Source organism: Oryctolagus cuniculus, chromosome 5 (genome assembly GCF_051225735.1).
Source record: "Oryctolagus cuniculus isolate XC-2025 breed Fujian yellow rabbit chromosome 5, ASM5122573v1, whole genome shotgun sequence".
NCBI classification, from domain to species: domain Eukaryota; kingdom Metazoa; phylum Chordata; class Mammalia; order Lagomorpha; family Leporidae; genus Oryctolagus; species Oryctolagus cuniculus.
The window spans coordinates 19361394-19389189 of NC_142871.1; the positions used below are offsets into that span (position 1 = coordinate 19361394).

At 42.6% G+C, this 27796-nt stretch overlaps 1 long non-coding RNA gene across 1 annotated transcript; it reads left to right on the forward strand.

Moving 5' to 3' along the window:
- The first annotated feature begins 699 nt into the window (after nt 1-699).
- On the forward strand, nt 700-27771 carry LOC149126427 (uncharacterized). The gene is made up of 2 exons (XR_016233392.1): nt 700-1239; nt 27368-27771. It is a non-coding gene; the product is annotated as an uncharacterized LOC149126427 (long non-coding RNA).
- The last annotated feature ends 25 nt before the right edge of the window (nt 27772-27796 follow it).

Sequence of the window (27796 nt, forward strand, 5' to 3'; positions counted from 1 at the left end):
GGTCATCCTAACGTTCTAAACTGACCGAAATAATGAACGCATAGCTATTTCCCAGATGCAAAATCCCCAGACTCCAAACCCCAAGTCTAGAATCAAAATACTGGGTTTGAAAAGAAACTTAACAGTGACAACTAAGATTCTTTGATGTAACTAGGAAAAGATACTCATTTTACAAAACTATCGGAGGCTTCAACTTCATCATCTATTCTTTGCAAATAGACATCCAAAAAGTCTTAGCTTTACCTGGAATGAGAGTACCCTTAATCTGTGACCAGTCAGTCAAAGTCAACAGTAGATACAGACAAACTACTGGTTGAAACTCTTCGCTGGTGCTCTTAGTTAGGATGTCTGCTTTGCCTCCAAAGAAACTGGAGCTTGTTTGCTCCTAACTAGCTGCTGATTCCGGCTGGCCCCGACCTGCACCCAGCACCTGTGAGCCTAATATTTCTTTGGCTTACCTGTTACCTGCTCATCGCTGCCACCTGCACCCCATTCTGGCTTCTTGAATTCCCCGTATAATGCGATCTTTCTCACACCAATCTACAAGTTGGTTTATGTAAAAGTTCTTATTTTCCATGGCTTCTACAATGGATTCATCTGGCATTATTATTATTATTATTATTTGGTCATGGTTGCAAAAAACAAAAATTGGTACAAAATAATCATTCATTAAATAGTAAGCTGTATTACCGAGTCACACATGCAAAAATTATCTAAAATTATCTTTTCTTCTCCAAACCAAATATATCTAAGGCAAACCCCAACTGGTGCACAAAATAGCATTTTAAAGGCCTTCTCACTGGCTGGCTACAGAGGAGTCACGTGGGATGTTGTGTAAAATGCAGATTTCTGGACTTCTCCCCAGACCTTCAGATTCCAAATTATTGGGAGAACTCAGGTGTCCGGGTCATTTGAAGTCCCTAGGGAAATGTCATTCCACTGAACGAACGTGGAGGTACGCACACAGTGGCACTTGAACGTTTGGAGTTACCGAGAAATCAGCAAACGTAGTGGTGTTTGACCCTTCTCCCTCGGATGGCTCTTTTTCGCCCACAATGCTTTCTTAATTACTCTGGAACCCAGCACCGACCCTGGGCGCCCCTCTGTCCTATCCCAGAGTGCGTTCTGAGCGCCACGTGGAGGGGGGCGGAGCCTGCCTGTGCATGAATGCTATTTTGCTTCTGTGCGCTCTGCCAGCCTCGTCGGTCCTGCACCTGAACCTCACCGAGGACCAGACAAGTAAGTTCATTTTGGAGGGAGTGGCGGTTATTCCTACATCGTGCTGCTGGCCGCGGCCATAGGCAAGCAAGAAGCTCTAGAAGCAGCTACAAGTTAGTGTTACTCAAACAGCTTCTACATTGGGTGATATGAATCGGCATGCTTATTTCCTTTATGCTAGCTCACCAATGATGCCAGCACTACCTCTCCTGTAAGGAAAAAAGAATGCTTTAGGCCATTTGAGTTAAACACTGAAAAAAATCCAGGGTGAAACTACACCCACCGAAGAGCGGAGTCACTTAAGGCAAGATTAAATGAATGAGAGGTTGTTCTCGCAGCTGATTTGGCAAAATTCTCTACAGCATTGCAAGGTCTGTGAGGCTCTTTCAGCTTACTTGCTGATTCTAGAAAAATCCCCACCAGTGGAGTCTGTGAGCACTCTTCCTTCATGCTTCTGGGTATTTTTTTTTTTTTTTAAAGACAGGATGGGCCATATACCACATGTTCTGTGCTCTCCAGTTCCTTGGGCGTGCCCCAGAAATGAGGACAGCCTTGCTGGGAAAGCCCTGGCCAGGGGTGCTTAAGTTGATAACCACAGAGGAAGTTCCAGTTTGGATGGCCACGCTGAAGGACCATGCCTCTGCTCGCCTTGAGTCCCCAAACCCTCACGCATTTGTTTGTTGCATGCTTGGGAAGTCCTGACCTGTTTCCTTTTCAGAGTTGTTTCCCAGAAGGGAGAAAGGGCACAAAGGATGCCACGGAGAGGCAGCGGCACAAGGGAGAAGCTGTTAGAGAGAGCTCAGGTGTTTTGTCTCTTCTCTCTCGAGGAAAATTACCCAGCACCAAATGAGAAGACCAAGAGCAGCTGATGTCATGTGTTTTTTTGCAGATCTATTAAAGATCTGATGGTTGTTCCAGAGCTGCTGTGGCAGCCCATTTTCTAATTATCTGTGTTCTATTCTTGCCCCTGGCTTATTGTCTTCCCGGTCATGACCTTGGTGCCATTCTCTACATTGATGATGCCATTGGCTCTGCTGTCTGCGCTTACCAACTCCTTCTCTACCAGTTCAGGGTCTGCCCTCCCATCTAGAATCCAGGCCAAGGGCACCATTTTAGAGCTGTTTCCAGGCTGTTCAGTGGGGAAAGCCATTATAGTGAGCACAGTAGAATTTGTGAAGAGTATCTTAAAACATGATGTATGAATTGTAGGAGAGACAGACAAATGGAGGTTCAGGACACACACTTTCAAAGAGCTCCTAGCCATGGAAGTACATATCTTCTGATATTACATACATCATTCATGAGAATCTAGGGAGATTATTTTGTTTCTTGAATTTGTTAAAAAAAATATTTATTTATTTATTTGAAAGAAAGAGATCTTCCATCTGCTGGTTCACTTCTCAAATGGCCACAACAGCCAGGGCTGGGCCAGCCTGAATCCAGGAGCCTGGAACTCTCTGGGTCTCCCATGTGGGTGTCAGGGGCCCAAGGACCTGGACCATTTTCTGCTGCTTTCACAGGTTCATTAGCAGGGAACTGGATGGTAAGCCAAGCAACTAGGACTGGTACTGATGCTCCAATACAGGATGCCAGTGGTAGCTTAACCAACTGTCCCACAATGCCAGCCTCTGCTTCTTGAATCGTTGATCTGCACAGCATGGTTCAGCCCCTCAGAGTCATCAGAAGATTAATTATAAAAATTCAGAGGCCCTTGGGTACCCAATTGCTTCATTGTCTTCTGAACAGGATTAAAAATGCAACAGATTTATCATAAGGGAGGGAATACTCTAACAACAGAAGTCATGGCCACTGCCCTTTCATGCCTCTGGCCAAATCCTTGTCAGCTGGTACATATCTCCAGGAAAATGGGACATGTTACCAAGGCGGTGACCCTCAGCTCCTTCTAATGGTTCCTGGCAGCAGAAAAGTGAAGGGATTCTGCTGTTGGGAGAGTCCCTGAAAACCCACAAACAAGAGGCCCAGAATCACAATATTCCCTGAGGAGCCTCAATCTGCAGACAGAGCAGGCAAGGAACTCAGAGAATGTTCCTTTTTAAAAATCTGTATAAAAGGCAGAATTACAGAAGGTGAGAGATACACAGATAGACAGGGAGAGAGAGGTCTTCCATCCATGGGTTCACTCCCCAAATGGCCCCAACAGCCAGGGCTGGGGCATGCTGAAGCCAGGAGCCAGAAGCTTCCTCTGGGTCTACCACATGGGTACAGGAGCCCAAAGGCTTGGGTCATCTGCTGCTGCTTTCCAAGGCCTTTAGCAGGGAGCCGGATAAGAAGTGGAGCAGCTGGGACTTGAACCAGAGCCCATTTGGGATGACAACATGGCAAGTGGAGGCTTAACCTGCTATGCCAGCCCCACAAAGGGTGTTCTTGTCACTTTTTAGAGCCCAGGAATAGCTCAACAAGCACTTGATGCAACCAGCTGTGCCCCCTGGTCAGCAGGGGGCAGTGTGGTAGAATCTGCCTTCCAAAAAAAAAAGAAGCCATGACCAGTTCAGAGAAGGGTGCAGACGCGAGCAAGCTGGTCAGAGCATGCAAACTTCCTTGGATTTTGGTGGTTTGGAGTAGTCATAAATCCAATGACATTGGCTAGAAAGTGCATTGGAAAAGTTTACCACATCATTTAGAGCTCAAAGAGTTGGAGGACCTTCGTATAGATCAAAGAGGTATCATCTAATACACCTTCCTACCCAGTGTTAGCATCCTGTTCAGTTCCTCTCTTTGGAGAGAGCTCGCTCAGTGCCTAGACTGTTGGTGGATATGGTAAGTTGTAATACAAGGGTACTTCAAGAAGATCAAGGGAAATGGAATTAAAAGGTGAGATTTGGGAAAGTATTTGGTGCAGTGGTTAAGATGCCACTCTGGCTGTCATGCCCAATATCAGCAGGTTGATGGCTAAAGTAATTGGGTCCCTGCCACCCATGTGGGAGACCTGGATTGAATTCCTGGCTCCTGGCTTTGGCCTGGCCAACCCCCTGATGTTGTGGGCATTTGGGGAGTGAACCAGCACATGGGACTTCTTTCCCTGTCTCTCTTTTAAGTAAATAAACAAACATGTTTTTAAAAGGTAACTTTTTTGTGGTACAAAAATGTTTAAGTCCATGCATCTATTTTTTTCATAACATACATTTACATGAACTTATTGAAGACTACTCAACATTTCACATATTGAACTAAAATTGGTCTCCCAGAATCTTCTACTGAATTCTCCTACTCCTATCCTCTGAGTGTAAGAACCAAGTCAGTCCATGAAGACACCATGGACTCTTCTCCATGGAGACCCTTCACGAGTCAGAGAGCAGTTATGCCCCCTCCCCTTTGTCTTCTCATCTCTAGCTCTGCTATTCTCATCCAGCCTTACTCAATTTTCCTTGTGAAGAGGACAGTGGGAATGATAACTTTCAGAGTGGTTATCTGTGTGTTTGCCTATTCTAGTACTTTCCCTCTGCTTCGGTTCCTAGAGTTCCTCTTTCATGTTGGAGCTCACTGCATGTGCTTAGCTAAAAGTCATGTTGTCTTCTGCTACTTTTCCCTCTAGACTAGGACTGGGCACATGGCCTGTGTGTGGCCACTGATGTGAGCCGCAGACCTGAGGCCAGCCCAGGACTCTGCTGGGATGAAAGGGAAAGGAGTTCTCATCCTCATAGAGTTTTCATTCTGCCAAGTCAGATGCCAAGTTACATGCCAGTCATGGTTATTGAGGGTCATGTTTGCTACCATTTGAAAATAACCTATGTAAGTATGAATATAACACATAGGAATAAAGGCAAGAGATTTGGAGAGGCAGACTCCTGCTACATGGAGCATTGGGCTCCAGCCATGCCAGAAGTAGATTTATCTCTGAAATTTCTAAGTCTGGTATTCAATGCACAGCCTTTTCTGTTTGAATTTTATTTATATCACTCTTGAAGCAAAATCAACTACCACCTCTCTTGCCTTTGTTGTGGCAAGAAAGCAGACAAGGGCATTAACACACTTCTCTCCTCATCCACACACTAGCAGCTCCAGCTTCCCTGAGAATTGGCCCCCTATGCATTGCTGTTGTAGTTATTTTAGTATGGGATCCCTTGATTGCTGAAAGAGAAATCCACATAATGAACACAAATAATAATACTCATTGAAAGGATGCAGCTGTATAGTGATAAATGAAGGCTTCCTCCCTTTTAGGGTGAATTGATCTATTTTGTTGCAACGTCTCAGTATATCGAGATCACTACAAGCCTTGATTCCATCATCTTTTGAATTTGTTGCTTCTGACAAGTCTGTGTCTTCTGTATGCATTTATGAACATGCTGTTTATGCCTTTGTTCAAACCACAAATTCAAAAGCTGAATAAGACAATTTCTGGCCGGCGCCATGGCTCACTAGGCTAATCCTCCACCTTGCGGCGCCAGCACACCGGGTTCTAGTCCCAGTCAGGGCGCCGGATTCTGTCCCGGTTGTCCCTCTTTCAGGCCAGCTCTCTGCTGTGGCCTGGGAGTGCAGTGGAGGATGGCCCAAGTCCTTGGGCCCTGCACCCCATGGGAGACCAGGAGAAGCACCTGGCTCCTGCCTTTGGATCAGTGCGGTGCGCTGGCCGCAGCACGCTGGCCGTGGCGGCCATTGGAGGGTGAACCAACGGCAAAGGAAGACCTTTCTCTCTGTCTCTCTCTCTCACTGTCCACTCTGCCTGTCAAAAAAAATAATAAATAAAAAAAATTTTTTAAAAAGACAATTTCTGTGGTCCACCACTAAGAATCTATTCAGGTGTTAACCTAGCTATTCACTTATATCCTGTGGGTGCAATTAGCCAACCAGCTAGCTAACATCTAACATCTCCCTAATCCAACTCACATTTCACATGTGTTTTCTCTTTTAAATTAATTAATGTATTAAAGGCAGAGCCACAGAGAGAGGTCTTCCATCTGCTGGTTCACCTCTCAGATGGCCACAATGGACAGAGCTGCACCAATCTGAAGCCAGGAGCAAGGAGCTTCTCCTGGGTCTCCCATGTGGATGCAGAGGCCAAAGGATTTGGGCCACCTTCTGCTTTCCTAGGCCATAGCAGAGAGCTGGATCGGAAGTGGAGCAGCTGGGACTCAAACCTGCACCCATACGGGATGCCAGCACTGCAGGCAGTGGCCTTACCTGCTATGCCACAGCACCAGCCCCACATGTGTTTTCTAATACATAAAACTATCACAGAGGAGACTTTGAAAAATACCCCACTTAAAGAGAAAAGCAATAACCCACTGCACCTGGCACCTACCAATCCTTTACCACTTTCCCCAGCTAACTTCTACCAGAGAACTTGTGCTGGTTTGTCAATGTCTGTCTACCAAGACAAAGTTCTTTCTTTAAAAAAAAAAATTAAGGTGAAAAAATGTCATGTATTTCATATATACTGATTTAGGAGCATAATGATACTTCTCACCCCTCCCTCCCTCCCAGCCACATTCTCACCCCCTACCCTCTCCTCTTCATTTCCCATTCCTTAATTTTTACAATGATCTATTCTCAGTCTATTTTATGCTCATAAGATTAACCCTACACTAAGTATTCAACAAATAGTTGGAAGAAAAAAGTGCTGTTCCTTAACAATAGAGACAAAGGCTGTAACAATCATAGAATCTCAAAATGTCAATTTCACTCATTTACATTTTTTGGTACTCTATTATTTACCACATATCAGGGAAAACATGGTATTTGTTTTTGGAGCCTGGCTTATTTCAGTTAATGGTTTCCAGGTGCACCCATTTTGTTGCAAAAGATGGGATTTCATTCTTTTTTACAGCTGAGTAGTATTCCATACTATATCTATATCACAATTTCTTTTTCCAGTCATCATTTGATGAACATCTGGGTTGATTCCATATCTTAGCTATTGTGAACTGAGCTGCAATAAACATGAGGGTACAGACAACTCTTTCATATGCTTATTTCATTTCCCTTGGGTAAATTCCCATGAGTGAAATGGCTGGAGCATGTGGTAGATCTATTTTGAGCTCTCTGAGGTATATTCATGCTGTCTTCCACAATTGCTGTATTAGTGTATATTCCAACCAACAGTGGATTAAGGTATGTTTCCTCCCAACATCATCAGCATTTGTTGTTTTTTTGATTTCTATATGAGAGGCATTCTGAATGGGGTGAGATGAAACCTCATTGTGGTTTTGATTTGCATTTCCCTAATGTCTTAGTGATCCTGAGCATTTTTTCATGTGTCTGTTTGCCATTTGAATTTCCTGTTTTGAAATATGCCTGTTCAAGTACTTTGCCCATTTCTTAACTGGATTGTTTATTTTTTGTTACTGAGTTTCTTGAGCTCTTTATAGATTCTGGGTATGAATCTTTTATCAGTTGCATAGTTTACAAATATTTCCTCCCATTCTCTTAGTTGCCTCTTCATTTTTCTGAGTGTTTCCTTTGCAACGCAGAAGCTTCTTAGCTTGATGTAATCCCATTTGTCAATTTTCACTTTGATTATCTGTAATTCTGGGATCTTTCCCAGGAAGTCTTTGCCTATGCCAGTGTCTTGCAGAATTTTCCCAATATTCTTTCCCTAGTAATTTTATTGTATCAGGTCATAGATTTAGATCCTTGATCCATGTTGAGTTGTGTTTGGCATTGCCTAAAATCTCTATTACAATATGGTGCCTGGCAGATGTTCAAGGGGCGTGTCTGTGGCTTCTGCGGTTAAGCTACGTAAGATCAGACCACCAGCAGAGATAGGTCCGCTTTAGTTCCAGACACGTGGACAGTGCATGATCCCTATACTTTGCTTAAGATGCCCCTGTGCGTAGTCCACCCATGCCTGCATGACGTTTTTGCTGATTGGCTCCCCTACTGCGCATATCTTTTGTAAGCCTTATAAGCCTGTATGCTTCCTCAATAAAGTAGTTCCTGCTTCAACAGAACTCACAGGTGCTTGTGGTGTGCTTGACCTGTCAACCTTACCTCTCCTGTTCACCTTGTCAGGGAGTGCCTGTACTGTCCCCTGCTGGTCAGGGACCAGCTTCAGGCTTAAGACCCCAACAGAGTTGATTTTTGTATAAGATGTAAGGTAGAAGTCCTATTTCATACTTCTGCATGCAGAGATCCAATTTTCCCAGCACTGTTTGTTGAACAGACTGTCCTTTCTCCAGGGATTGATTTCACCTCCTTTGTCAAAGATTAATTGGTTGTAGGTAGGTGTGTGGCTTTCTGGAGTCTCTGTACTGTTCCATTGGTCTACTGTTCCATTTGTGTGCCAGTACCAGGCTGTTTTGATTATAATTGCCCTGTAGTATGTCTAGAGATCTGGTATTGTGATGCCTCTGGCTTTGTTTTTGTTGTTTAAGATTGCTTTTGCTATTTAGCATTCTTGTGTTTCCTATGATCTGAGAAGAATGTCATTGATATTTTGATTGAGATTGTGATTGCATTGAATCTTTAAATTGCTTCTGGTAGTATGGACATTTTGGTGATATTAATTCTTCCAATCTATAAACATGAAAGATTTTTTCCATTTTTGTATGTGTGTTCTTTTTCTTTCTTTAATGTTTTTTAATTTTCATCATAGAGATATTTCACCTCCTTAATTAAATTTATTCCAAATTAGTTATTTAAATTTTTGTAGCTATTGTGAATGGGATTGAGAAAGAACTTATGCCCTGGCATTGTTTGTGTATACAAAGGCTATTGACTCTTGTGTGTTAATTTTATACCTGCAACTTAACCAAACTCTCTTATGAGTTCCAATAATTTCTTAGTGGAGACTTTTGGTTCCCCTGTATAAATATATAGAATCATGTCATCTGCAAACAGGGGTAATTTGACTTCCTCCTTTCCAATTTGTTTCCCTTTGTTTTCTTTGTCTTGCCTAATGGCTCTAGCTGACACTTCCAGGGCTATATTAAATATCAGTGGTGGGCGTGGGCACACTTGTCTGGTTCGGATCTTAGTGGAAATGCTTCCACAAGACTAAGCTCTGGTAGTGGCTCAGCTAGATGAATGTAGTATCATCTTGATGTTTTCCTGGTCTGTTAGTTGTCACAATGTTTTTGTTAAATCAAAGGATGAAGGCTTCATAATAAATAAGATAGAAAAAACTCAAGAGTTATTCAAATAATTATATTTAAGGTTTTATTATATCTTGCACATTGATGTTTGAAACAAATTATTAAGGAAAGGAACAAAGATCCAGAATGATCCAGAAGAGGTTATCTTGGCTTTTTGAAAGAATTTGAGAGGTGGTGGCATTGGTTTCTCTTATATCAATACCTAGTTTTCCTGTAAAACTATTCTTATGCTTATAAGTCATGATTAGGATATTGGAGGAAAATAGATACAGTAGGCAAAAGAGGGAGAAAGAGAAAAATAAATGCAGCAAACTGGGATGGAGAGAATGGAACTTCAGAGCAGCAAAAGCCAGAGACTGATTGAAAACAACAAGCACAAGCCTTATACGGTCCCAGGAAGTGGACCAAATCACCCTGTCGTGGACCACTGTCCCAGCCCCAGGGAAGATGATGATTTGGTTGGGGGGGTGACCTCCAGAAAAGAGAGGAATTGAGCTGTTCTCATAAATAGGACATCCACAATTTGGATTTCATAACTTAGGGAGTTTAATAGAGTTCAGATGAACTGGAGTATGTGGTCAGATATGAGGCAGTACATCTCCCAGGGAACTTCAGTTTCCTGTGTATGCATCATTGCAGTAAGCATTTATTTTACAAAAATATCTATTGTAATTTCCATAATAACATTGAGAAATAATAGTTTACATCTCTTTTTTTTTTTCAGGAAAGGGAACTGAGGCTTAAAGATATTGAATAATAGCTTTAAATTACTACAGAGCTTGTGATGTAGCCAGAATATAATTCTTGGCCATCTTTGTCAGGGCTCTCATGGTTACCCTTGGGCTCTGATATTTCAGACTTGATTTACAGCTAACCAGGGGCTAGCAGGTTCAATGTGGTTACCATTGCCTCTTGTTTAAGATGCTTATAGATTTTTAAATTTTTACCATGACATTGAACTGTATATTCTCACTGTTTTTTTGCAATAAAGTTTTTAATAAGCTACAAAGTTTGGATTCCCAAGTGAAAGCAAGGAATGAACCCCTTTGTTACTGGAAGTGATATCCAGCACTCTGGGATTTGAAGGACACCGGTTGCTCATGTTTGAAGAGAATGCTAAAGTCCCTGATCACAGAGTGATGGTGAAAGGGGTCTGCTGGAAACAAATGCAACATCTGGCCAAGGAATTTCTACTTCAGCTTTCCCATCTCTCAGTGCCATTGCATAACCTCTGATGATCAGCTAGGATCCTTACAAGTAGAGCCAAGATGTTGGTCATATCGTCAATATTTCTTCTATTCTAACATTTTTATGGTGAAAGCCATTATAAAGCAAAAAATAATCATTTAATAAAGATTTTAAAAGACCATTTCTCCCCAGAAAGTGTTCAACTTCTAATATTTATAAAGGCTATTAGTGGACTCTGTAACTTGATGCAACTTCATTTCTTTAATAATGAATCAAAAATGAAATGACTCTATTATGGATAATTATTTAATGAAATCTATTAGCATAAACTTCCTAAGAGCAGAATGTGGGCACTTAAATGGTAACTCAAAGGAAATCATTTTCCCAGAGAAATTACTTTATAAGTAAGGCAGTTGCTAAAAAGTCATGCACTCTGCAGGGACAGAGCAGTACATTTGCTTCTCTGCGCCATTTCCCCCTCTTCCTCTTTGAGGTTTCTACTTTGCCCTCTCTGCTTTAGCACAAACCACAGTTGCAGAAATGCAATATTAAATTTGGAGTTGTACAACATGTTCTGATTCTGAGCATAGCTGGGTGCTTAGAATTGTTCCTCGAGAGTGGGAAAGGGGAGGGTTGCGGGTGGGAGGGACGTTATGGGGAGGAAGCCATTGTAACCCATAAGCCGTACTTTGGAAATTTATATTCATTAAATAAAAGTTTAAAAAAAAAAAAGAATTGTTCCTTGAAACTTTCCCACCCCAAGATCCAGGGAAGCGTTGGCTGGTTTGATGCATTGGAGAAATTCTAGTGGTTCTTCAGCTGCACTGGGAGAACTTTGAAGATTCCCGTTTATCAGATTGCAGAGGCACATCAATAAAGGAGGCTCAAGTCAACCTTGTCTTGATGCTATGTAGGTTGGGCCTATTGGAATTACTGACAATCAAGAGCCTCTGGCAAGGACAGACCCTAACTTAGATCTAGAAGGCAGGATTAAGATTGGAGCTTCCCTAAATTTAGGACTTGCCTCTTTCATTGTTTGCAAAAAAAAAGCTTCAATTCTTTATTTGTTCTCATTCGCTTTCTTTTTTATGATTAATTTATTTATTTGCAAGGTAGAGATACAGAGAGAGGCAGAGCCAGAGAGAGATCTTCTATCTGCTGGTTAATTCCCCAAATGGCTGCAGTGGCCAGAGCTGGGCTGATCTAAAGCCAAGAGCTTCTTTCTGGTCACGTGGGTGCAGGGACCCAAGGACTTAGATATTCTTCTGCTGCTTTCCAAAGCACATTAGCAGGGAGCTGGATTGGAAGTAGAGCAACCAGGACACAAATTGGTGCCCATATGGGATGCTGGCACTGCAAGTGGTAGCATTACATGCTATGCCACAGCGCTGGCCCTTTTATTCTCTTTCATTCCCACAGCCTTGGGGGACTCAGAGGCTGAGTAATGTGCAAGAACCTTCAGAGAAAAGGGACTGAGTGATAGGAATGAAGTGACTAACAATGATTGTGACATCTGATGGCCAAGAAGAAGGGACATCTGTTCAGTAGATATGAGCAAAAGATTTAGTGGAACCCACAGAAACCTTGTGAACAAGAAGAAAGCTCGTGACGTTAAGAAATAAGGTAGACCACAGGCCATGGCTGGTGGATCAAAAGAGGTCACAGCAGACCCCCAGTAGCAAAGTTTGAATGACACTGGTCAGACTCAACTCACTCAGCCTCAACTCAACAATGTCGCCAGGACCATGAAAGGTAACAAGAATAGATCTCCCAAGAGGAGCTCCCTGGATCACCTACCAGTTCAGCTAGCTGAACTCTTGGGGGAGACTTGGAAGGACATTGAGAAGTGTCACCATCTAGTATTGGTACCAAAATATACCTGCCTTCCAAAGTCTGAAAAATCCCAAGTCATAGAATTTTCACGTGTCAGTATTGATATACCACCTCATCTCTCTTACTTTGCATGCCTCCTGTTTCTCTTTCCTCTGCTAGCTCCTCAGCCTTTTGTGGCCTCAAGATCACCTTAAGTATCCAGGACTTCCCTATGTCAAAGCTTTTTGAATGGTAGAAGTCGCTGTACAAATTTGGGACATGCTCAATCGGACTTTCCCCAAATGGTGGAGTTAGAATCATGCCAGGGGATTCCAATACAATCCCATCAAGGTGGCATGTACCAATGCCATCTCACTAGTCCAAGTGATCAATTTCAGTTCACAATTGATTACACTGATAGGTCTAAGAATCAAAGGGATCACACAAACAAGTCTAGTGTCTGCTAGTACTAGCTGATAGAATCAAAAAGGGAGAGAACGATCCATCATGGGAAGCGGGATACACAGTAGACTCATAGAATGGCAGATGTCCTAAATAGCACTCTGGCCTCAGAATCAGCCCTTAAGGCATTCGGATATGGCTGAAGAGCCCATGAGAGTATTTTAGGCATGGAAAGCCAAGACACCCTGGGGAAAAAAAAAAAAAAAGAAGACCTAAATGGAAGATCTCTGCGAGTGAGATCTAAGTGGAAAGAACAGGGCCATCAAAGAAGGAGGTACCTTTCTCTGAAGGGAGCAGAGAACTTCCACTTTGACTATGACCCTGTCAGAATAAGATCGAGCTCAGCGAACTCAAAAGGCTTCCATAGCCTTGGCAACTCATGACTAGAGCCTAGGGAGATTACTGAAGCCATGAACAAGAGTGTCAAATTGTTAAGTCAACAACAGGAGTCACTGTGTACTTACTTCTCATGTGGGATGTGTCCTTAGTGTGTTGTCCAATGTGAAGTAATGCTATAACTAGTACTGAAACAGTATTTTACACTTTGTGTTTCTGTGTGGGTGCAAACTGATGAAATCTTTCCTTAATATATACTGAATTGATCTTCTGTATATAAAGATAATTGAAAATGAATCTTGATGTGAATGGAGTGGGAGAAGAAGCAGGAGATGGGAGGGGTGTGAGTGGGAGGGAAATTATGGAGGGGGGAAGCCATTGTAATCCATTAACTGTACTTTGAAAATTTATATTTACTAAATAAAAAAGAAAAAAATGAAAAAGAAGTCGCTGTACAAAATAGTTCAAATTTTGAGCAAGACAAATCTGACTGGAATCACTCCTGGGTCCATGCCACACCCTGTGGGGCTGACTGTCTTCTCAGGATACCTTTGCTCAATTAGTATAGTTCCCTCTGGCATTTAGGGTCTTTCCTCCTAGAAGTTAAAATTGGAGGAGACATTGTGGACCAAGGTTGTTATAGGATAAACGTAGAAGGTGGTGAGAGAGATGATGGCCTAGGAATAAGATGAAGAGGTGAGAATTAAAAAGAAGAGTGCGTGCATCCATTTGATGAAAATTGGCTGATATCTTTATGTGCTAAGCTCCAGGCTGGGTGCTTTGGCTACAACGTGTAGAGAGTAACCATATAACCAACGTAATAAACTTCTAGATAGCCACCTATAATGGAACATGATAGATGCTTTAATAGAAGTTTTCATTAATTGCTGTATAAAAACAGAAGGAGGAGAATTTATTCTCCCAAGGGGTTGATATTACTGCTAGGCCTGGAAAAACTTAGCAGATTTTATACAACAGATAAGTCTGGGTCAGCGTTTTTCAAAGCATTCTGATAAGTGAGTCTCCTAGCAGTGGTATGAAGTATATCCAGCAGATGATTTCCATTGTATAAATGAGAAAACTGGGTCCTGTAAAAAGCTGAAGTGATTGACTAAGACCATATAGCCAGTGTGGGCTAAATTTCAGGCTAGGCTCCAGGTCTTCTGATCTGTTCACTGCTTTTTCTATTTGTTCATGTGTAGAGGCAAAAGGATGGTCTGTTCCACTGCCACCAATAGGCGTAGAAATGGGACTTATATTACCTTGTTTTGAATCTACCTCTCCCAAGCTCAACCTCCATCACCTCTTTTGCAAAACCTCTTGTATCTAGAAAATATATTGGGGTGGGGGGGTGGGGCGATGGCATTGTGACACAGCAAGTTAAGCTGCTGCCTATAACACCTGCCTCCCATATAGAAATGACAGTTCAAGTCCTGGCTGCTTCCAATCCAGCTCCCTGCTAATGTGCCTGGGAACGCAGTGGAAGTTGGTTCCAGTATTTGGGCCTCTGTCACCCATGTAGGAGACCCATATGGGAATGGAGTTCCTGGCTCTTGGCATTGACTTGGTCCAGTCCCAGCCACTGCAGCCATTTGGGGAGTGAACCAGTGGGGGGAAGATCTTTCCTTCTCTCTCTGTCACTCTGCCTTTCAAATTAATAAAATATTTTTTTTTAAAAAGGAAAATATATCTGTCCAAATCTTGATGGGAAATGAATGGCACACAATTTGGGTTGGGGGGGAGTTTAAACTAGGAATTATTTATAAGGTTTAGGAGAACCAGCAAATGGTGCAGGATCCCCAAACTTGCAAGAGCAAGCATCTATTATCACTTCTAACTCTCGATCTAAAGGGCCAGTGGGGGCAGGGCTGTGGGAACCTGGAGAGGGGCACGTGGAGAAGCCACGGTGGAACTTGTGGCCTTCCCAGGAGATTGTCCAGTGAGCTCCTGACAACCACAATCTCTCTCACAGCTACGAGGCCCTTCCATAGGCTGATTGTACAGGAAGTTAGGTCCAGAGAGGTCAGGTTCCTGGGACAAGATCTCAGCCGATACAGATGGAGGATGAACCGGCAGGTTGGGGAGGAAGGGGGAAGTTCAGCGTTGGGCAGGGCAGCGTTGGGGCAGGGTTCTTTGTCCTCTCACACACACACTCACCCCACCTCACCTTACCCTCTCCTTTCCCCATTGCTATTTCTTTTTGTGTTTCAGAAATCTGACTACTCAAGGCAGTGCCTTGGGTTTTCGGCCAGGAATCCACTCCAGGCCAATGCAGCCAAATCTATTTTGTCTCAGTCTCTTGGTCACTGCAAGTCCTGAGCTGAACTTGAGGATGTGTGCCTGCCAAAGAGAAGCATGACTTGCACAGGAAGCATTTACATGGTTCTCTGGGGTTCCCAACCCTGCCCTTCCCATACACTTTTGGTATGGCCAGGGCAGCAGCTCTGTGGGGTCATTTAGTCTGGGGAGATCCAGACTGAAGTTCTCCATAAGCTCTCACCAGAAGACCCCATGGCCCCATTGTGTTCCTGCTGCAGTCAGTGTGCTCTCTTCTCTACCAGGCAGGGGGGCTAAGGGGGCCAGCCTGGACTGCAGGTGACAGGTCAGTGCATCATATCAGCCAAAAGGCTGCTCTTAGAGGAAATGGGCTCCCCACCCCCACTGCCTCCTCTTCCTCTTATAAACAGCTTATCATTCAGCCAAAGTAATAGCCTTACCAACGCCCATCCATAACATAATGTGATTGACATCTTATGTAGGTTTGAATTAATTGCTTCGTAGAGGTTTGGATTAATTGCCCTGGAAAAACAGAGGAAGGAGAGTTAGTTCTTCCCGTGAGACAAGGAGAACTCTTCAAGGCAGTTGATATTACCGTTACCTCCCCCCACTCTTGGACTCCCTCTTCCCTCCCCTCTTCCTCCTCTTCCTCTTGGCTGTTAATGTAATCTGGGCATCCAAAAGTTTACTTTTGTGGAGAGATGATTCCTTCCTTTTATTTTGCTGATGAGTGAAATTAGCCTTGATTTCCACTTTTGGAAAAATTCGTAGCCATGTGAATGTGAATTTGCCATTTTGTTCAGTGGTATTTTTCTTCCCAGAGTCTTGACAGGAGAGCCATTTTTATTGTAAGATAAAGTTTGAAAGGGATGGGAGGGTGGTGGTATTTATTTTACGTCGTGAAGACTAATTTTATAACATCTGATGTTTTAACTAATAACTGTGCCCAGTGACAAGTCAGAATATTATATTCAGATGGTACTAAGACTGTTTCTTAAATCAGAGGTCTCAACAGGAGACAGGAAGTTTCTAGAAACTTATTTCTTGTGACTGATCACTGTGTGTCTCTGGCCTCTACGTCTGTGTGTCGCCCAGAGCCGCACAGCCTGCTTCTGGCCGGATTATCCCCTCAGTGGGAGGCTGCCCACCTGGAGTAAGAGTTCCGCTGCCCCTGGCAACAAGGAGCTTGGTTATCCTGGGATAACGTTTATCTTAGAGCTATCACAGCGGAGTACAGCGAGAACTCCAGAGGGTGTTAAGGTGGAAGTATTAAAGCATCCACAGTAGGACACATTTTACAGAAAAGGAAGATTTTTAAGAGGAAGAAGGGAGTTGATTTCTTTGAAAACACCATGTCTGTTTTTGATCTTCTCTGTCTTGCCTTTCAGTTTCTTTTTCCTTGGCTGAGCTTTCAGAGAGTTGGAAGTATTGAGTAAGTTTCTAATGTGTCAACGGCCAGTGGTAAAGGCCTCCAAGGCGACTGCCCAGGCTCTAGTCTAATGGTGCCTGCTATAGGAAGATATGAATGCTAGCTTAGTTCTGGGCAAAATCAGGAAGTGGCGTGTTTTCTCCTCTTCAATCTCCCTTTCTCTTTCATTGGACTGACCAGTTCCTTCGGAACCTGCTATGTCCAGCGTGGTAGCCTTTATCCAATAACCTGTTGTTCCTAGCCCGCAGCCTTTGCAGTTTTGAACCCATAAAACAACCAACCCACTTAACTTTAAATCCTTCAGCCAACCTGTGGAAGTTAGCTAATTACTTCTGGGGTGAGCAGAGAACCAAGGGGTTAGCAGGTAACCAAGTCTAAGTGACATATTTGTATTTAAACCAGGGCTTCTTGGAGACATCACTCAACTATACATAAATGACTCTCATGGGTCATTTGGGGACCTGTAGTACACATAGGGCAATTGTATTCTGGGTAGACAAGGCCTTGAGAAGCCCTGGTACCCCCTTTGCAAAGAGGGGACCCTTGGGATTTCACTGCAGGGCCAGCTGAGAGCCGAGGTCAGTACCTTCCAGAACGTAGACTCCGGTGTGGGAGAAGTCTGTGGTTGTTTGGCTTTGCTTGGTCTTTGAAACACACAGGCCAGATGCCACTCAGATCTGTGATTAGTGGCACCACTTCCTGGTGACTAAGGCGGTTCAGTCAGTCTTGGTGCTGGCACAGCAGTGTAGTAACGAGTCCCCTGGTGTCAGACGCCTTTGCCAGAAGAATTGCTCAAGCCTTTGGACGTGTCCTCCACTACACATACTTCATCACTGTAGGCCCCATTTGTGGAAAAATAACACAGTACTTGTGTGGGTGGAAGTTCCTGTCACTTCCTTAGAGCAATCAATCCCATTGTCAGCTTCTATAGCTGCCAATATTGTCCTGATCTCCCCTCTTGGGGCTAGTGGGATTTAAATAATAGAAACATGAATTTAGAAGAACTAATATTTTTTCCAAATATCTTAGATTTTTCTAGAACAGGCCCAATTCCAAGTATCCTGTCCATTTTTTTTAAGATTTATTTATTTATTTGAAAGGCAGAGTTACAGAGAGGCAGAGGCAGATAGAGAGCAGATAGAGAAAGAGAGAAGAGGTTTTTCATCTGCTGGTTCACTCCCCAAATGGCTGCAACAGCTGGAGCTGCGCCAATCCAAAGCCAGGAGCCAGGAGCTTCTTCCAGGTCTTCCATGTGGGTGCAAGGGCCCAAAGACTTAGGCCATCTTCTGCTTTCCCAGGCCATAACAGAGATCTGGATCAGCAGTAGAGCTTTCAGGACTCAAACCGGCGCCCATATGGGATGCCGGCACTGCAGGTGCCGGCTTTACCCGCTACGCCACAGCACTGCCCCCCACTCCATTGCCTTTTAAAGTACAGTCTGTACTCCTCATGTCAGGTCCCAATTTTTACTTTAAAAGTAAACTGCCACGTGACATTGAATAGCCCTTCTCTCGAGTGTTGAGGAAGACTTTTGGTTTTTTGTGCAAAGTGTTGAATTCTTAGTATAGAGTTGATCTTTGTATAAACTTAATCAAAAATTAATCTTATAACTGTCAAAAAACAGCTTACTATTTTATTCTTTTTAGTATTTTCTTTTTCTACTTAATGCCATTGGTTGAACTCTTTCATTAACACACAGTTATTCTTAGGTGTTTAAAGTTAACTGAAAATTGATCACTGTTAAAAATAAGAGTGGGAATAAGAGAGGGAGGTGATGTACAGGTCAGCACATGCTCATTCAGACTTATCCCTAATGGTAAAGCTAGAAACATGCCATGGGAATCCAAATCCCATTAATTTGGCATGTATTAATGCTATCTTACTAGTTAAAGTGATCAGTTTAAATTCATAATTGATCATAAAGATAGGATTAAGTGTCAAAGGGATCACATAAATAAGACCAGTGTCCGCTAATAATATTGATAGAATTAAAAAGGAGAGAATGACCCAACATGGGAAGCAGGATATAAAGCAGACTCATAGAATGGCAGATGTCCTAAACAGCACTCTGGCCTCAGAATCAGCCCTTAAGGCATTCAGATCTGGCTATAAAGCCCATGAGAGTTTCTCAGGCATGGAAAGCCAAGACACTATGGCAAAAAATGACCTAAATGAAAGATCTCTGTGAGTGAGATCCCAGTGGAAAGAAGGGGCCATCAAAGAAGGAGGTACCTTTCTCTGAAGGGAGGAGAGAACTTCCACTTTGATTATAGCCTTGTCTAAATAAGGTCAGAGTTTGTGAACTCAAGAGGCTTCCATAGCCTTGGCAGCTCATGACAAGAGCCTCGGGTGATTACTGACATCATAAATAAGAGTGACGATTGTTAAATCAATAACAGGAGTCACTGTGTACTTACTCCCCATGTAGGATCTCTGTCTTTAATGTGTTGTACTATGCAAATTAATGGTAAAACTACTACTCAAACAGTACTCTATACTTTGTGTGTCTGTGTTGAAATCTATACTTAGTATATACTAAGTTGATCTTCTGTATATAAAGATAATTAAAAATTAATCCTAATGAAGAAGGGGATGGGAGAGGGAGTAGGAAATGGGATGGTTTGTGGGTGGGATGATGGTTATGGGGGGAAAAGCTGCTATAATGCAAAAGTTGTACTTTCAAATTTATATTTACTAAATAAAAGTTTTCTTAAAAAGAAAAAAAGAAAATGGATCTTAGTGGAAAATGGGACTAGGAATAGAAGAGGGAGGAGGAGGAGAAATGGGAGAGTAGGTGGGAGGACGAGTATGGTGGGAAGAATTTCTATATTCCTGAAGTTGTATTTATGAAATGCATGAAGTTTGTTTTCCTTAAATAAAATATTTCTTTGGGAAAAAAAGTAAACAGCAGCATTCCCTTGCTTCTGCTTATTAAATAATGTAAGTTAAATACTCATGATGGATGTGTGTTTTGAAAAGTGAGGTCAGTTGAAGCCTAGTTGAATCTAATGCTCAGTTCACTCATGCTAATAAATCAACAGCTCATTCAGCTTTTCCATCAATCATTATTTGCCACGTACAGGGAGCCTGATGAGATAGGGGACTAAAATGCTGTGGCGTCTCTCCTTAGGGTGCTCACAGTTTAGATGAAGAGGGAGAACTGGCATCGTGAATGATGTGAACAAAGGCATAAACACTCATCATAGTTGCATGGCACAGATTGTTATTGTAGAAGTTTAGGGAGAGGGAGACAAGTATAAGAAGGAGTAGTCAGACAAGTCTTGGGAAGACAGTGGTAGATGACTTGATGTTTGAGGTCTTGTTGGACTCAAATGCCCATAGACTAAGAGTGTTCATGTATGGGAAATACAAAAGCAAAGAGAGTTATGGACATAAATGCCAAGATTAGGCTGGATTTGTGGAGGGTTAGGAATGAGATACAAGTGAAGAAGGGGAAGACAGACTATGGAAAACCTTAAGACAGGCAAAGGCATTTAGATTTGATGGAGCAGTTCAGGATAACACTGTAAGATGTTGATTGGGAGTGAAATTTCAGGACTCTTGGGCTGTATGAGAATCAAGATAAACTATAAAGTTCTTCCATTATGATCCAAGTAGTAAGGAGGCATTAGACTAAATTGGTGTGTGTGAAATGGGAAAAGGAGAGATCAAGTCCTGGAAAAGACCTATCAAAACTAGATACAAGAAAGAAAGGAGAAGAGGGGCATGGGTTACTCCAAGCCCCGTGATTGCAGCAATGGCAATCACTGAACAAGTCTGCAATGCGCAATTGAGAGAACATTGATGTCATTGACAAGAGAGGAGACTTTAGAAGATGCTCTGTTTGGGAAAGGGTTGCATTTTGAATTTGTGGACTGTGAGATGATGAAGGGAAATCCAAGTTAAAGTACTTCTTAAATATCAAGGAAATGCCTAGATCTCAGGTTAGAGGTCACAGAAAGCATCACGGGCTAGCGCCGTGGCGCACTTGGTTAATCCTCCACCTGCAGCGCCGGCATCCCATATGGGCGCCGGGTTCTAGTCCCGGCTGCTCCTCTTCCAGTCCAGCTCTCTGCTGTGGCCCAGGAAGGCAGTGGAGGATGGCCCAGGTGCTTAGGCCCTTGCACCCAGCTCCTGGCTTCGGATCAGCACAGCGCCGGCCGTAGTGGCCATTTAGGGGGTGAACCAATGGAAGGAAGACTTTTCTCTCTGTCTCTCTCTCTGTCTGTAACTCTACCTGTCAAATAAACAAACAAACAAAAAAACTTTAAAAAAAGAAAGCATCACCTGCAGAATGTGATACCAAAACTATGAGAAAGACTTACCACTGCCGGGAGGGGAATCCACAGCGAGAGCAGAGCAGAGGCCCATGGTAAAGCGTGCTGCCATTGTCCCTGAAGTCCAAGGGCCAGTCTTATTCCACTTGGATGATCTACCTAGTACTGAGGGATGTTACAAACACACCATAATCCTTCCAGACTTGATCAATGGACTTTAGCATTGACACTTGTGAGAGGGCCATTTTTTAAATGTATTAACTGCTAAAGATAAAAAAAATTAGTTTCAAAATTAATGGAATGTGTTTCAGACTCCCAGCCTGAAGCACTAGGCACATCAACGCGATGTGCGGCAGATCTTATGTCTTCCATCAGCTCTGTTCCTAGGATAATATGCCATGACTAGGGGCTGGCACTTTGGTGTGGCTTGACCTGAGGGAGGAATATATGGGGTGGGCACATCTTTGCCATTATTTTCTGTACAGAAAGTAAGAGGAGGCCAACTGGCAGTACAGTGAAAAGGAATCCAGTGCTTACAGGATCCTAGTACGTGAGGGAGCAAAGTGAAGCAGATGCTGTACTGCCACATTTCTGTCACTTCAGAGCCTGTAGTTGCAGCATATATGTCAAGCTTTCTTTAGCTAATTTGATAATTTTGAAAGATTTTGAGAAAGACGTCTACTCCAGCCATGATTGGAAAACTGGGACTGGATTTACCCCCTCACAAACAATTGGAAAACTGGGCAAAACATATGAGGAGAGTGTTTTGGGATATTAGACAACAGGCAAAGGTGACTGTGAACCCTAAGAGAATGGAACCAAATGAGGGGAGTTGTGCTATCCACGTAGAGGCACTTTCTGGGTCATGGATCATGGAGAGAAATCCCACGTAGAGTGCGACGATTTCACTTTATTTGAAGAGAGAGATTGAAGTTTGGGGAGAGTGAGTTGGCTGGAACTTGTGGGACAGAGTACTTAGGGGCTTAGCAGCAGCACAAGGACAAACAGTTCCAGAAATTTCAGAAGCGTCAACAATCATCTTAAATGTAAATTTTTTTTTTTTTGACAGAGTTAGAGAGAAAGACAGAGAGAAAGGTCTTCCTTCCATTGGTTCACTCCCCAAATGGCTGCTACGGCTGGTGCGCTGTGCTGATCTGAAGCCAGGAGCCAGGTGCTTCCTCCTGGTCTCCCACGCGGGTGCAGGGCTCAAGGACCTGGGCCATCCTCCACTGACCTACTGGGTCACAGCAGAGAGCTGGACTGAAAGAGGAGCAACCGGGACAGAATCCAGTGCCCCAACCGGGACTAGAACCCAGAGTGCTGGCACTGCACGCAGAGGATTGGCTTAGTGAGCCATGGCACCGGCCTGTAAATGGTTTAAATACCAGTTAAAAGACAGTGTGAAATTGGATAAAAAAAATTAAGACATGACTCTGTGCAGCCTACAAGAAGCTAATTTTATATGAAATACATGTAATTTGTATCCCTTCAATAAGATTTTTAAAAAAGAAACCAATTTTGCAAGTAAAACCATAAATAGGTTAGAAGTAACAAGGTATAAAACAGGATACATTGTATAATGTTTAAAAATAATAAGACTAAATTGATCTTCTGTATATAAAGAGAATTGAAAATGAACCTTGATGTGAATGGAAGGGGAGAGGGAGTGGGAAAGGGGAGGGTTGCGGGTGGGAGGGATGTTATGGGGGGGAAGCCATTGTAATCCATAAGCTGTACTTTGGAAATTTATATTCACTAAATAAAAAAAAATAATAAATAAGTTTAAGCTGAAATTTCCATTTTAATATCAATTAAAAGAGATTTCACAGCAAAGAATATCACCAGAGATGAAAGTTTATTTCATAACAATAGAGGTTAATCAAGAAAACATAATCCTAAATGTCTACACAAGTGATAACAGATCTTCAGAGTGCATGGAACAGAATGCATGGAACTAGTAGTGGGAGAAATGGACGATCTACAATTATGAGTGGAGTTTAGCACCCCCATATCCTCTTCTCAATAAATGATTGAATAAGCAGATGTAAAATCATAACAATATGGAAGATTTAAACAACTCTGTCAACCAAATTAACCTAATTGACATATGCAGAATACTCATTCTTGTCAAATGAACTTAAAGCATTTATCAGGATAGAGCATATTTTGGGTACAAAAAACAAGTCTCAAAAAATATAAAGAGGTTCAAGTCTTACAAAGTATGTCCTTTGATCAAAATGAAATTAAATCAGAAATCCATAACAGAAAGTGATCTGGAAAGATTTTCAAGTACTTAAAAAACTAAGTAGCACCCCTTTAAATAGCCTATAAATTGGAGAAGAAATTGGAAGATAAATTATAAAATACTTTCAATTGCATGAAAGTAAAAACATAACATTTTCACACTTGTGGGATGCATCTGAAGCAGTACTAGAAAGTATTATAAAGGATAGAGGATTATTAAGAACTATTTTATGCTAATAAAAACTGGACTAATTGGGGTGAGTGTCTGGTGCAGTGATTAAGATGTGGGTTTGGTTGCTCACTTTCCATATCAGAATTCCTGGGTTCCAGCCCCTACCCCAAGCCTGGTTCTGTCTTCCTGTAAGTGCACACCTTGCTAGGCAGCAGACAATGGCACAGTAGTTGAGTCCCTACCCCTTGGGGGGAAAACACGGATTAGATTCCCCGCTCCCAAGCATTTAGGGAGTAAACCAGTAAGTGAGAGCTCTCTCTCCTGCAAGAAAAATAATGTAGCCTGACCAGCCTTTATGTCTGTTGAAGAAATTGAATGATAGTTTAAAATCCTTCCTGCAAAGAGAAGTCCAAGCCATTTGGCTTCACTGGGAATTCCAGCAAACATTTGAAAAAGAATGAACACCAGTTCTACCTAAACTCTTCCAAGAAATTGAAGAGAATACTTCCCAATTCATTTTATGAATCTAGCATTACTGTAACAATACTATCACAAGAGAAAAACAATGGGTGCACGTGTGTATGAGTCATTTATTTTTGACAAAGTACCAAGGTATTTTGATGGGAGAAAAAAATTTTTTTAAAAAAAGATTGTGCTAGAAAAGTTGGACATCCAAGTGTAAATATAAATAACTTCTTTATATGATAATCAAAATGATAAAGCATAATTTGAATTGGGTCAAGGACTTAAACATTATCACTTCTGAAAAAAAAAAAGAGTAAATCCCATATTCTTTGCATGAATAAAAGTTTCTTAAAGCAGAAGAAACGTCAAACCACAAAAGAAACCTGATGGATTTTTCTTCCACTCTGGAAGCTGTAGGATCCTCTTTTTGCCCTTAGCATTCCAAAATCCACCATGATGGGCTGCAGTGTGGCAGCCTTTTGCTCTACAGGATTGGGCCCTCAGTGGGCCTTTTAATACAGAGGCTGCTGGCAAGTTATCTTTAACTCTTTGGTAGCTTGGGCCATTCCCTTTTTACCCTTTCTAGATCTCCTGTTGATATCAAGGAGTGGTTCTTCCGTTGTCATATTTTCTCTCTTCCTTTTTCATCTCCTTGTCGTTTTATTCTCTTTTGGATTGCATTTCCTCAAATTTACCTTCCAACCATTAAGTTGAACATTTCCTTTCTGCTGTTCAATCAATCATTCTGTTTTCAAGTCCTCACTCCTCCCCTGCCCCCAGAGATTCTTGATGTTGCCAGTTCCTAACCATCTGGGGAACTATTTTCTTTGTCCTTGTGCTTTTCAAGTCTTTATTGCTAGAATTTCATTGGGATCTTAGGAGAGAAGGAAAGCAAGTATATGTGTTTATTCCTCCATCTTTACTGAGAAGTACTGACCAAGACAGCCTTACTGTTCCCCTCAGCAGAGTCAAATTGTTCAAAGATTTCCTAATGATGGGTCCCTGACCTTTTTGTTGGACCATTTTCCTTGAGAAAAGTTGCAACCGTAGAATCTGTCCCTACTCCTCTGAGATGCCATTCCTCTCCATCCTCTTGCCAGTTGCATGACCCAAGAGTGTCTTCCCGGAGGACCTGGGCACCACTGCTTTGAAGTGTAGTCAAGGGAGCTGGTGCCCCGTCCCAGTGTCTGCAGGTGGGTAAGAGCCTGGCTTCCGTAGGCACAGATGAGAAACACAAATGCCTTAGCAGCTTGCCCGCCCTGGCCACCAAGCCCTCCTGCACTTTCCTGCTTGCTCACTCCAGTGTCTCAAAGCTATCTCAGTTTGGGTTTCACAGAGTCCAGCTCAGTCAGTCTCCCCCCATTACATTCGTCTTAAGTCTTCCAGGACTGTTTAACGCTGGGGTGCCTTTTTTTTCTTTCATGTTATGAATGCTTTTTTTAAAATTTTTTTATTTATTTGAAAAATAGAGTTACAGAGAGGTAAAGTCAGAGAGAGAGAGGGAGAGAGAGAGAGGTCTGCCATCCGCTGGTTCACTCCCCAGGTAACTGCAACAGCCAGAGCTGAGCCAATACGAAACCAGGAACCAGAGCTTCTTCTGAGTCTCCCATGTGGACATGGGCGCCCAAGGACTTGAGCCATCTTCCACTGCTCTCCCAGGCCATTGCAGAGAGCCCGATGGGAAGTAGAGCAGCTGGGACTCGAAACAGCACCCATATAGGATGCCGACAATGCAGGCAGCGGCTTTATCCTCTATGCCACAGCACCAGCCCCAGGAATACATCTTTATTTTAGCTATTTTGGATCAATAACTGATAATAGTAAATATTTTATCACATTTCTTGAGCACTTGTCCTGTACTTGTATTATGCCAGACATTAAAGATAGAAAAACAGGCAATGAATTCAGAAAAATGATAGTCACACCCCAAAGCATCTATGGTAGGCATTGAGCTTGATGTGTTTACTGAGGCAAAAGGTAGCTTTGTGACATCAGGAAATTTTCATCACCTGTCTGTACCTCCGTCCTATTCTGAAAAACAGCAGTATCAGACACCATGATTTCTAATTTTCCTGTTTGACCCTTGGATTCTGAGAAAATTTTAAAATTACTCAACAGTTTGGTTTTGGCCATAAAATCGCTAAAATAATTTTAAGTGCTTTGTTTTATATGAAATGATTTAACTATGGTAATAGCTTATTGAAATCATGTTAGAATTGGGTAAGAATAACCTAAGATTCAACTAAGCATGGCACAGCACTCTGAGTTACTTACAAGTCAATAGTTGGGCCTTATCTGAAATTCTAGCAATGTTTTTTTATTGAAGGATACAGTTTCAAGGTCCAAAAAAAGTATCTCTGGAGAAGATGACATTTTGGAGTGTGTGGAAAGTTCTTCTATAAATAGTTCAGCAAAGGATAGAAAACAAGCCATCAGCAATCACTCTGACAAAAGATTTATCGAGCAGCCCAGGGCAAGGAACTGCAGGCCCAAGAGCTGTCGGTTCAGGAAGGGAGCGGAGCTGTCATTCAAATGGATTTCAGTGTCCACTGTGTGTAAAGATTTTCCTCTCCTCCCAGGGCCAACAAGTTGAGAAGGATAAGGCGCAAGTCTTTTAGCCTCAGGGGATGCTTGGCTCAGCAAAATACAAACACTGTGAAGACAGCAACTTCACTGCAACTCCTGAGTGAGCTCAGCCTCACAGTCCGGGAGGCTGTAGGGAACTAGAAGTAGCCTGCATTCATGTAGAGTTAACTTCCCAGCCACAATTCCTTTCACTAGTTGGGTGACTCTGGGCAGGGTTCCTTAACCTCTTAGAATCCCCTGGGGTTGTTGAAAGAAGGAAATGGAAGAGATTATGGGACATGCTTAGCATAGTGCCTAGCAAGCAAATGTGGTCAATTAGTAGCTGAAATGATTAATATTAGCAGTAGAATAAATATTAGGAGTAGCAATATTAGAAGTAAGAGTTTATCCTACACTGTATTATTGTATGGAAGCAGAATATGCCTCTCAAAATATGCCACTTTGGCGTAAGGATTATTTTGAACTAAGACACTGGAGAAACAGCAGGTGTGAGAAGGACCCTCTGTCCTCCTCCTTTTTACCTAAAAGTGGGATAAAACCTTTCTCACGAGAAAGGGAAGCAGAGTGATTTTTACTCACCAGATTTGTATCAGCCCAGAGAGAGAATCTGTGTAACAAACCTCAAACCTCCCTTATCTCCACTCCCCAGATATTTACTTTCCCTTCCCACGAAAGGCTAGGCCTGTTTCCCTCTACAAGTCTGTCATTCTTTGTGAAGATGCTATTTTAGCCCCGAAGGACTAACTCAGAGCTTTGAGTTATGCATTGTGGTGTATGTGTGTGCAACTCATGTGAATACACTGGCTTTCTCCTTCCTGTTAATCTGCTTTTTCTGTTTCATTTCCAGTGCTCTCGCTGTATAACCCAAGAGGAATCTCCCTTCCCCGACATGCATGTCCACGTGTGTAGTAGCTGTGTCTCTTCAGCGGGACCTGGAGTTCTTCTGTTGTTTCAGGAAGGCTGTACGAAGGAGTTAGAAGAAATTCACAGGATTGATGGTTTCGTAGATGAGGCCAGGGGGTGCACAGACAGAACTGTGAAATCCAGGGTGCTCCTTACGCAAGAGAGGGATGAGCATTCAAAGTCATGTCCTCTTTCTCAGCTGAGGTTCCTCATCTGGACCACAGAACATGGAAGATGATCAGAGCAACTGTTGTCCCAATTCTTCCAGGGCTGTGACTTGCTGATATCCTCCTGGACACTTGGGAAGGAAGCTAATCTGTCATATACAGTGGCTGCCTTATGGCACGGGAGCAGAGCACAGGTTTTAGATTCA